The following is a 12,038-nucleotide window of genomic DNA, read 5'->3' on the forward strand; positions in this document are numbered from 1 at the left end:
GCCTCTCTGATTTTATGGAGCTTACATTTAATGGGAAGACAGACAATAACCAGCCCAATAAACACAGGACATCACATGAGTTAGTAATGAGTGCAGTGAGGAAAATGAAGCAGGTGAAGAGGGCAGGAGGATGGGGCATGGCTGAGGAGACTGCTTTAAGTGGAGCAATCAGAGAAGGCTTTTCTGAAGAGACAAGCCATGCTGCAGCGGCCTGCGGAGCTGAGGGAGTGAGGCATAGAGAGGTCCCAGGGAGAGTGTCCGATAGGTGGATGGCTGGGAGAAAGTCTGAGAGGGGAGTGAGGCTGGCATGTTCGGGAGACAGCAAGAAAAAGCAGTGATGCTGGAGCGCAGTGAGTGCTCAGAGAAGGGCTGGGAATGAGGCTGGAGAGAAGGCCATGCCTGTGGTGTGGGGGTTAGAGGCCAAGGCAAAGAGTTAGGAGGAAATGCAAAGCATGAGGGGAAGCCATCAGAGGGTTCTGAGGGGGGAGAAATATGCTCTAACTAACATTTTATTTTTGCTTTTATGTATTTATTTATTTTTGAGTCCGAGTCCCATTCACCCAGACTGGAAAGCAGTGGCACACTCACGGCTGCCCCAGCATCAACCTATTGGGCTCAGGGATCCTTCTGCCTCAGCCCTCCAAGTGACTGCAACTGTAGGCACGTGCTACCATGCCCGGCTAATTTTTTATTTATTGCAGAGACGAGGTCTTGCCAAGTTGCCTGGACTGATCTTGAACCCCTAGGTTCAGGCAGTCCTCTTACCTCGGCCTCCCAAAGTGTTAGGATTACAGGCATTAGCCACTGCGCCCAGTCTCTAACTAACATTTTAAAAGGAAGGACATGGCTGCTGTGTGGAGGACTGATGGAGTGAGAGCAAGAGCAGAAGCAGGGCCAGCTAGGTAGGGAGGGCACTGGGCCCGGGGAGGGCAGTCACCAGTGGCGGGAGGAGCTGAAGAGGGAACAAGCTGACAGAGCCCATGGGGACTTGACCTGGAAGTGAGTGAAACCATGACATCAGTTGTGAGAGGCCTAGGTGGGTGACAGTCCTGTCCACTGAACTAGAGAAGCCTGAGGCGAAAACAGCCTTGACAGGGGAAAGAGAAGATGTGCACAATTGAGAAATCATCCTGTCTGGGGACGCCTGAAGCCATTACAAACATAAGGCGGATCTGCAGGGGATGATGATGAAGCAACTTCATTTTGTGTCCTCTTGTTCACTTAACCCTGCTCTGTGGGAGTAGCTGTTCCCCTGCCCTGGGCATTCCCAGATAATAAAAAGTCTCTAGTTATAAAGATGGTCTCCATTCAGCAATTAACACATCCAATCCTGTATAATGACCAACACTTCAATCTCCATTAAGGTCCCTTCTCCCCTTTGCCCCTGTGATTTCTGATCTTTTCAGAGTCACAGTGGAGGAAAGAGAGGTTGTGGAGGGGAGGAGAGCTCTCGCTCGTTAATTTTATGTTCTATTCTAGCAGAAAGCACTCTCTTGGCTTGGCAGGAAGTTAAAGCAAATGTTTTCGTTCATGAGGCACTTTCAGGTGATCCTTTTGAGAGCACCTGAGAGTGAGTGTCAGAAGAGGGTTGAAGGCTAGTCCTCTGGACTCCAAGACTTGGAGGTTGGGGCAAAGGAGGCAGAGCCAGTGAAGGAACGAGATAACGTGTTATCACAGAGCCCAGGAAAGAAAGGGTTTCAGAAAAGGGCCTGGTCAGCCATGCTGCCATCCTGCTGAATGCGCAAATCAACTGAGGGCTGGGGATTATCCTTGTATTTAGTGAGATTTAGAGGTAATCGGCGATTTTCATCAGAGAGGTCACTATGGAGCCATTGCAGTGAAAGCTTGATTAGGGTGGGTTCATGAGAATGGGGTGGGACTGTTGGAGACAGAATAAGCAACGCTTCTGTGGAATTTCACTATAAAGGGAGGAGAGTGATGGGATGGTGGCTGGAGAGAGCAGGGACAAGGGCGTGTTTTCATCACATGCTGCATATCATTACATGTATTTTTTCTGATGGAAATGCTCCAGTAGAGGGAAATTTGGTGACACTGGAAAGAGAGGGTGCGTAATAGCAAGGGCACCTTTAGTAGGTAAAGAGGCCCCTTCATCTCAAGTGGAGGGTCCAGGACTCCAATGCAGGGCCGGACAACCCAACCATTGCAGGAGGAGGGAAGGCAGAGTACATAGATACAGATGAGGCTGGCTCAGTAGATTTTGTGAAGGAAGATTGTTGACTTCGGTTTTTCTCATTTTGTTAGTGAAGTGGGAATGTCATTAGCCGATAGTGAGGTGGAGGATAGAGATTTAGAACTTTGAAGAGAGAAGGGAAGAAAGAAATTTAGTAGTTTCTAAGTCACAACAGTCTTAGTAGAGTACTCCAAGCATATTGACATCTGAAAGCTGGGACCACAGGGAGTCCTTCAAACCCTCTCACACATCAGTGAACTATCCCATCTATCATAAGGCTGGCTGTGTCCCTGAATCTCTCCATGTTTCAGAAGCCAGACAGAGCGAGACCAGTTAGTCAATGGAAACTGCCTGTGAGGTGAGTTGCTCAGCTCTGGCCAGACCAGGCTTCAAGAGGGTCAGCTCAGTTTAGCTGGGAACTCTTTCTGCTCTTGCAAGCCCCTCAGCCCTATACCACACTCAACTCTTCTCTTTTGTCACCTTCAGAAGGTTTTAGCAACTAAAAGAGCACACATCCCTGTCCTTGACTGATACACAAGATAAGGCTGCTTCAGAAGAAGTCATCTACTAGCAGGAATCATTCAGGGTGGAGACCAAGGACAGCACTCAAGGACTGCTCTGTTTCTAAGAAGGTGCCCGCAACAAACTTCATTTTATTTTTGAGTTCAATATCTGTGATAATTAAGAAATGGCAATACCATGTATTGTCAGTTATTGCAAATGTATTTTCCCCAGAAGTTAAGAAATAGTGCTGGAAGATCCAATTAAAATAATGATAGCTTTCTTCCTGAGTGTTCATCTCAATTCATGGGGTTTGTTCCTAAATTAAGAGATACTGCCTCTGGTCCTACAGCCTTAATATCCACATCCACATATCATCCTCAGGTTTGTCCAATATTCTTTAGAAAATTTAAAAATTCATGTCAAGTATAAGTCAGGATTATGTTTCACTTTTGAATTTATTTATTCATTATTCACTTAATAAATATTTAAGTGCTTATTTTTCTCAGGTACCCTGTCAGGTTTTGGGAATATAAAGATAAACATGCATAGGCTCTGTCCTAGAGTTAGCAGGAGAAATGGATAGGAAACAAAAGATTTTATACTCTAAGATCACTGCCTCAGTTGGAATACATATGAAGAGACGAACGAGCCTGCAGCCAGAGCCTTGGTGAGGACTCAGTGAAGGATTGCCCATTGAAAAATCTCTTTATCAGCTATTTCCAACACGGAAAGACTACATTGCTTAAGAATATCAAGTAAAGAGCCAAATGCTCAGGTAAGCTTTTAAATCACATGCCAGAAGAGTGAACTTTCTGTACAGAGACTGGGAGTGGGGGAGGGGAAGAGCTATGCGTGGTTTAGTAACCACAGACAGAAAGGTGGATGCTCTGGATAACTAGGAGAAGAAACAAACAAGCCTCTCAACAAATGAAAGTGTAAGGGAGGTCATTCCAGCACAACTGGCTACTGCCAACATGTTTTGGACTACTTACCATGGGTCAGATGATTCCAAATACTTCACAAGTTTTAGCTAGCTTACTCCTACCAGAATTATTTATTTAATTTTTTTTGAGTTGGAGTCTCACTCTGTCACCCAGACTGGAGTGCAGTGGCAGCTCCCGGCCACCGCAGCCTCGACCTGCTGGGCTCTGGCGATCCTTCCGCCTCAGCCTTCCAAGTAGCTGGAACTACAGGCGCGTGCTACCATGCCCAGCTAATTTTTTTTTATTTATTGTAGAGATGAGGTCTCACCAAGTTGCCCAGGCGGGTGCCCATTTCACTGGGGTGTAAATTGAGGCATAAAAAGATTATGCAACTTGTCCAAGGTCACATAGCTAGTAAAGGGAGAAGACAGGTGAACACACCAGGGCCATAGAAAGTGGCACACACCCTCTACAGGAGCAGTTAGTGACGTTGATGAAACAAGGTGCTCTGGTGTGGAGAGAATGAGGGGCTTACAAGTTCTCTCATTTGTCTGTTGCAGTTAGTTTTACCTGAAACTGCTTGGTTTTCATTATCTTTAAATAAATTTTGCTTCTAGCTTGAATATGGCAGTGTCAAGTAAGCATTTACTATTATTCTTGTAAGTTACCCAAAGGCATTGAGGAGTACAGAAATAGAAATAGCAATAGAAAGCCCTTTTTGAGAAAACTAGATGACAAAGCATAAATTATGAAATAGGAGAAGATAACACAGGAGAGTGGGAGGAAAAAAGAGATGATGCCTATCACCACAGGTATCAGAATGAACTAAGAAACAAGGCAGGCAGCTCATGGCGGGAACCTTCCAGAGCCAGATTCATCTCTGAGAAGCAGAAGCAATGGGGTTGAACAAAGAGTCACACAGGCAGTCAAGTTTGCTGTAGACAGTCTGTTCATATGATGGTGATAGGAGAGAGACCGCACTGGATACAGCTCTGTAGCTGCCTGTCTCTGTTGGCTAGGGAGAAGTAAGGGTAAAAGGAACTCACAGAGTCCTAGGCCATGAGGAAAATTCCTACCACCCTGGAGCATGACCCTAATGTCTCCTTCACGGAAACTTCTTTCAGTTGATGTAGAAAAAATTCACCTCATTCAAAGATGAGTGATCAAAAAGGAACCAGCAAAGTGGCTGGGCATGGTAGGTCACACCTGTAATCCCAGTGCTTGGGGAGGCTGGGGCAGGAGGATCGTTGAGCCCAGGAGTTTGAGACCAGCATGGGCAACATAGCAAGACATCATCTCTACAAAACATCGAGACGAAAAAAATTAGCTGAGTGTAGTGGCACACGCCTAGAGTCCCAGCTACTTGAGCCCAGGAGGTCAAGGCTGCAGTGAGCCATTAGCGTTCCACTTGACTCCAGCCTGGGTGACTGAAACCCTGGTGTAAAAAACCAACCAACCAACCAACCAAAGAAACAAATGGGGAGAAAGAACAAACACATACTTACCAGAAAAGTGCTTCCCACAGATGAAATTTGCGATCATTTTGCCATGAATAAGCAATTGTGTCTTTAAAATAAAAAAGTTTCATAGCAGCAATATTCATAATTGCTAAAAAATGGAGACATCCCAAATGTCCATCAACTGGTGAGTAGATAAATAAAATGTGATCTAGCTATATAAAAGAGTAGTACTGTGCAGTAAGAAGGAATAAAATACTCATACATGCTGCAACATGGATGAAACTTGAAAACATAAAATGAAAGAGCCTGGTCACAAAAGAACACACATTATATAATTCCATTTGTATTAAATGCCCAGAACAGGCAAATCCATGTAGACAGAAAGTCCATCAGCATTTGTCTGGGACTGCAGAGGCTGAGGGGAAGTAGAGGTACTGTCAAAGGACACAGGGTTTCTTTTGGGGACAATGACCACGTTCTCAAATTGACCGTAGTGACTGTTGGACGACTCTGCGAGCACACTAAAGATAATTGAATTATATACTTTAAGTGGATGCATTTTATAGTATGTGAATCATAGCTCAGTAAAACTGTTAAAGAAGCTGCTTTAAAAATACATATATAAAACTGGTCAGATGCAGTGCCTCATGCCTATAATCCTGGCAGTTTGGGAAGCTGAGGCATGACAATTGCTTGAGCTCAAGAGTTTGAGACCAGCTTAGGAAACACAGAAAGACCGTATCCCTACAAAAAAAATAAAAAAATTAGCTATGTGTGGTTATGCATTCCTGTAGTCTCAGTTACTCGGGAGGCTGAGGCAGAAGGATTGCCTGAGCCCAGGAGGCTGAGGCTGCAGTAAGCTGTGATGGCACCACTGTACTCTAGCCTGCGTGACAGAGTGAGAACTCAATTCAAAATATATATGACACACATATATATCTTCTCATATATATATATATATATATATATATATTATATATATGTCATATATGTAAAACAAAGAAAAGAGCTTAGGGAGGAAAGAGGACATGAAATATGAGTGAGAAGAGCTCAGTAATGAGTTTAAAGAAAAACATAAAACTATGGTGAAGCTATAGAATAGACAGCTGAAAACATAGCTATACACAGGACTAGAGTAGGAAAAGGAACAAAATGAAATTTAAAAAATGAAGGTGGCTGGGCTCGGTGGCTCAGCCTGTAATCCCAGCACTTTGAGAGGCCGAGGTGAGTAGATTGCCTAAGTCTGTGGGTTCGAGACCCACTCGGGCAATTTGGTGAGACCTCATAAATAAAAAATTAGCAGGGTGTGGTAGTGTGCACTTATAGTTCAAGCTACTTGGAAGGCTGAGGCGGATGGATCGCCGGCACCCAGCAGGTTGAGGCTCTGGTGGCTGGGAGCGTGCCACTGCACTCCAGTCTGGGCAACGGAGTGAGACTCCAACTAAAAAAAATAAATAATAAATACAAAATAAAAAATGAAGGCTAGGCACAGTGGCTCACACCTGTAGTCCCAGCATTTTGGGAGGTCAAGGAAGGAGGATTGCTTGAGTCCAGGAGTGCGAGACCAGCCTGAACAACATAGCAAGACCTCATCTCTACAATGAAAAAAATCAGCCAAGTGTAGTGGTACATGCCAGTGGTTCTAGCTACTCAGGAGACCAAGGTGAAACAGTAACCTGAACCCAGGAGGTTGAGGCTTTGATGAGCTGTGATCATTCCACTACACTGCAACCTGGATGACAGAGTGAGACCCTGACTTAAATAAATAAATAAGTTAATTAAAGATCAGGACACTTTAAGGTGGAAATAAAATCAGGGCGGCTAGAGCAACACTAGAAAACAGGGCAACAAGGCCTACCAAGCCCACGAGGGTTGCATGACCCAAGAATTTCAATTTCATGCAAACTATCCTAAAGTATTGTCAACCTAAATAACAATCCAGGAGAGGCTCTTTAAAAGAAAAGATGTTTATTTGGGAACACAGCTTTGCCATGGGACTACACACCATAGTAAACTATGTGCTCATTCAGGAAGGTGAAGAAAGACAAAGGTTTTTGCTTTGTTTTGAGTTGGGGTCTCATGCTGTTGCGGAAGCTGGAGTGAGTTCAGGCAATCCTTTCGACTCAGTCTCCTGAGTAGCTGGGACTACAGACGGGCACACCACCATGTCTAGCTAATTTTCCTTTTTACATTTTTTGTAGAGATGGGGTCTTGCTATATTTGTCCAGGCTGGTCTTGAACTCCAGGGCTCAAGTGATCCTCCCGCCTCAGCTTCCCAAAGTGCTGGTATTACAGGCATGAGCCACGATGCTCATCCAAGACAAAGGTCTTTAAAGGAAAAAATTAGGAGAATTACATAATTGTTTTGAAATATTTATGCTTGGCTACAAAAATCAATAACAAGGGTGCCAGTTTGAAGCTAGACAGGAAGCTGCTGGGCAGATGTTCTTGTAAAAGTATTTTTATGTAAGATTGCAATGGCCTTTGTACAAGATTGTGGGTTTTGTAGTCTTTTTCAAGCATGCAAGCATGAGAACTCTCTTCATGGCCTTCCCTGGTCTATTTGTCAGGGTTTATTTAACATTTAGTGAGTCCATTTTTATTTTGATGACTTTCACAGTATGAAGCCAAGAGGCATGTTTATGCAAGTAGAGGAATATCATTTCCATGAGCTTTATTAAATAATAATTAGATTATTAAATGTTATTAGATAATGAACTTGAACCGGAACTAAAACATAAAGAAAATATAGCAAAAAGACTCACAGTGAACACTAATCTACTTACTGTAAAACACACTAAAATAAGGCATGATTATGGCCATGAGACAGAATTTAAGTATCATAAACACTAACACAAATGGGGAGGGAAAGACAAGACAGGAGTGAAACTGCCCCAAAGAAGTGAAGAGACCAGTGACCAACAGGATTCCTTGAGCTTACAGGGTAACAAATAAGAACTGCTTGCTGCAATGTTGAAACTCTCTCCACTTGTGAGATAACAGAATTGGCTGAGATTGGTGGGAACCAGTGTGAGTGACCTTAGTCTGAGCTTGCTGATGTCACAGTCTGAATTTCCACCGCATGTTTCTCACTGACTTGCCCCAAATTTGCACATGTGGCCCATGAAGATCCATGAAAAAACATCTGTGCATGCCTAGTGAGGCAAGACAGCTAGCACAGCTTATATATGAGAGAGGTGAGTTTCTTACAAGCAGACATAGCTTGGATCATTAGGAAACCAGATGGTCAGGCATCTGGGTGCTGTCTGATTAGGTCATAATTCTCTTGATACCTACACTGACCAAACCCCAGACCCAACCTTGGAATGTGGGGTGGTTGACTACAAAGACCATAAACAAGACAGTGAGGTGTTATCAGAGACACTGAGGAATAGTGTTTTAACTGAACAGTAACTTTTCTTATTATCTCAAAAGTTCCTCATGACACAAGTAAGCTTAGGAGTTAAAAGAACTGAAACTAGCGATCAATAATTAGTAACCCGTCACATAGCCCATGTAACACACAAAGCTCAGCTTAGAAGTAGGTTGCTTAATCATCATAATGGATGTATGTTTAAAGCCCTCTTCTAACAGCAAGCCAGTTTGTGCTTTCCCTTAAGGTGCCTATATTCTCTCTTTAAGACTCTTTCTGCGACTCACTCTGAAATTCTTTTCTGCAGTAAATCTAAGGACCCACATAGCAATACACCCCATGCTACTCATCATCAGGACTTCCCAGACTTCCCCTCTTTTCCCACTGGTCACCTACTAATCCCGAAATCCACCTCCTAAACCTTTTCTAATAAAAGTACTGCTTTAAGGTCAACATAGGGAGACAGATTTGAGCTGAATTCTTGTCTCGTTGACCTACAGTAAAAAGCTTTGCCTTGAACTCCGGGGCTCTAGTGATCCTCCTGCCTCAGCCTCCCACATAGCCGGGACTTCAGTGCATGCTAATGCCAGCTAATTTTTAAATTTTTTGTAGAGACAGGGTGTTGCTCTGTTGCCCAGGCTGGTCTCAAACTCTTGGACTCAAGTGATCCTCCTGCCTCAGCCTCCCAAATCACTGGGATTACAGATATGAGCCACTATGCCTGGCGAAAAGCTTTTTTTCCCCCTCAAAAACCCAGTGTCATAGCATAGTGTCTAGCACATTAATCAGCAAGTCCTTTTGCTAGGTAACAGGAGTAAAATAAATACACTGGCTGGGCTCGGTGGCTCAGCCTGTAATCCTAGCGCTTTGGGAGGCCGAGGTGAGTGGATTGCCTGAGTCTGTGGGTTCGAGACCTGCCCGGGCATCTTGGCGAGACCCCATCTCTACAATAAATCAAAAATTAGCCGGGCATGGTAGTGCGCACCTGTAGTTTCAGCTACTTGGAAGGCTGAGGTGGAAGGATCGCCAGAGACCAGCAGGTCGAGGCTGCGGTGGCAGGGAGTGTGCCACTGCACTCCAGTCTGGACGACAGAGTGAGACTGCAACTCAAAAAAATAAATTAATTAATTAAAAAAATAAATACACTGATTTCTTCAGTTTGTATAAATGATATTTAAAGCTGTTAAAGCATGTAGTGTAGGACTAATAGAACATTAACAAAAATCTATTAGTGAATAAGCACCCCAGCACAGGGCAAGGAGGGCATACCTTTGAGTTAGAAAGACCTGCATTCAAATATTGGCAATTACGTGCCGGGTTAACTTTGGGTAACTTTTGAGGAAACCAGTAGTTTCCTCAGTCAGAAATGTCCTTTGGGTTTGGCTTAGTAAGACATAATAAATACTCATTTATTAGCTTGCATGTCTTGGTTAAGGAAAACTGTTGATCAAAGTAGCTTGGGAAATTATAGGTTGTCTTAGGCAGGTATCTTTTTCAAGTTGAGAAGTTGCTTGGTCAACTTGAAAAAGATACCTGCCTAAGGGTCACACAGTTGTCCCTTATTCCTTTAAAGAGGCTGTTTGAGTCCTGACTTCGAGTCCTGCATGCTTTCTCCCCTACCTGTCAGTTTTGTCTGCTTTGAAATAGTTAATCAGTTCCACTATTGCCTTCAGTGAGAAATTTGAATTTTTTTAAATGATAAAGATGTGGGGTACAATTCAGTTAGGTATACAAACATTGATCATACAGATACCCTTGTTGATGAGGTATGTCCTTCCCTCCCCTAGCAGTTTCCCTCAACTGCCAATCTCAAACTCCCCCCACCCCTGAGAAATTTGAATTTTAACAGAGAAACAAAAGCTGTTTGCTCTGTGGAATCTACCTGCCCTCACTCAGGGAGGAAAGGTTGGGGTATATACTGAATGAGTTTTCAGATTTTTAAATTCTTTTTTTGAGTCAGGGTCTGACTCCGTCGCCCAGGCTGGAGTGCAGTGGCACGATCAGCCCTTACCACAGCCTCAACTTCCTGGGCTCAGGCGCTCCTTCTGCCTCAAGCCTCCTAAGTTGCTGGGACTTCAGATGTGAGTCACCGCACCTAGCTAATTTTAAATTTTTTTTGTAGCGACAAGGTCTTGCTATTTGTCCAGGCTGGTCTTGAACTCCTGGGCTTAAACAATCCTTCTCCCTTGGCTTCCCAAAGTGCTGGGATTACAGGTGTGTGCCACTGGGCCCGGTCTTTAAGTAAACATACATTTATTTATTTACTTATTTATTTGTTTAGAGTTGGAATTTCACTTTATCTATCTATTTTTTAATTTAGAGTTGGGGTCTCACTCTGTCCCCCAGGCTGGAGTACAGTGGCCTGCAGGCCACGGCCACCCAGTGTCAACCCGCTGAACTCCAGCCATCCTTCCGCCTCAGTCTTCCAGGTAGCCGGAACTACAGGCGTGCGTTACTATGCCTGGCTAATTTTGTATTTATTGTAGGGCCGAGGTCTCTCCAGGTTGCCCAGGCTGGTCTCGAACCCGCAGGCCCAGGCAGTCCACTCACCTTGGCCTCCCAAAGTGCTGGAATTACTGGCTGAGCCCCTGAGCCTGGCCAAGTAAACTCTTTATTAAGGAAAATTTCAATTATATGCAAAGTATAAAAGTACATGAATCCCAGTCGTGTTTAGTCCATAATCCCACCCACTCTTTACCTCCATTTACTGAATGATTTTACAGCAAATCACCAATGTGTCATTTTATCCATAAATATTTCTGCACATATCTCCTTTGTAAAAGCAACACAAACCATACCTTAAAGTAGTAACAATAATTCCTGGATATCATTAAGTATTTAGTCAGTGATTCACATTTTCCTTATTCTCTGAAATGCTTTTAGTAGTTGGTTTCTTCAAAGTAGCATTCAAACCAGGCCGGTGTGTCACAATTACATCCTTCAATGGGAGAAGTCAAAAGGAAGCCCGAGATGTCCCTAGAAAGCATTCTTCTCTCTCTCTAAATCGTCGCCCTCAATCTAACAGGTGAATGGTAACTTATCTTTCGTATTAAAGCACATGCCCTCTATGTGTTTTTAGAAACCCAGGCTAGGTGCGGTGGCTCACCCCTATAGTCCCAGCACTTTGGGAGGCTGTGTCGGGAGGATTGCTTGACCTCAGGGGCTCGAGACCATCCTGGGCAACATAGCGAGACCTCGTCTACAAAAAAAAAAAAGAAAAAGGAAAAGGAAAAAGTGAGCCGGGTGTGGTGGTGCGTGCCTCTAGTCCCAGCTACTCCGGAGGCTGCGGTGGGAGGATCGCCTGAGCCCAAGAGGTCGACAGGCTGCGGCGAGCGGTAATCGTGCCACTGCACTCCGGCCTGGGTGACAGAGTGAGACCCCTGACTCAGAAAAAAAAAAGAATCCAAACGACGGGCACCGGAGGCTGCGAGGCGGAAGGCCCGCGCCCAGCGGGCCGCGAGAGGAGCGGACGCCGCGCCTGCGCGCCGGGGGCGGCGGGGCGGAGGCGCGGCCGGGTCGGCTCCTCGTGCTCCCGTCCGCTGTGGAGTTAACTTGCCCCTCCCCCTCCCGGCCGCGACCGCCCTGTC

The 12,038-nt window shown here is 44.7% G+C and overlaps 1 protein-coding gene across 1 annotated transcript in view; it reads left to right on the top strand.

The window, feature by feature from the left end:
• LOC103262635 (protein FAM228A-like) overlaps nt 1-12,038 on the top strand; it is a 61,209-nt gene that overhangs the window by 33,877 nt on the left and 15,294 nt on the right. The gene's annotated exons all lie outside the window — the stretch shown is intronic.

The sequence above is a fragment of the Carlito syrichta genome, unplaced genomic scaffold (genome assembly GCF_000164805.1).
Source record: "Carlito syrichta isolate Samal-C Ts95f unplaced genomic scaffold, Tarsius_syrichta-2.0.1 Scaffold304574, whole genome shotgun sequence".
NCBI classification, from domain to species: domain Eukaryota; kingdom Metazoa; phylum Chordata; class Mammalia; order Primates; family Tarsiidae; genus Carlito; species Carlito syrichta.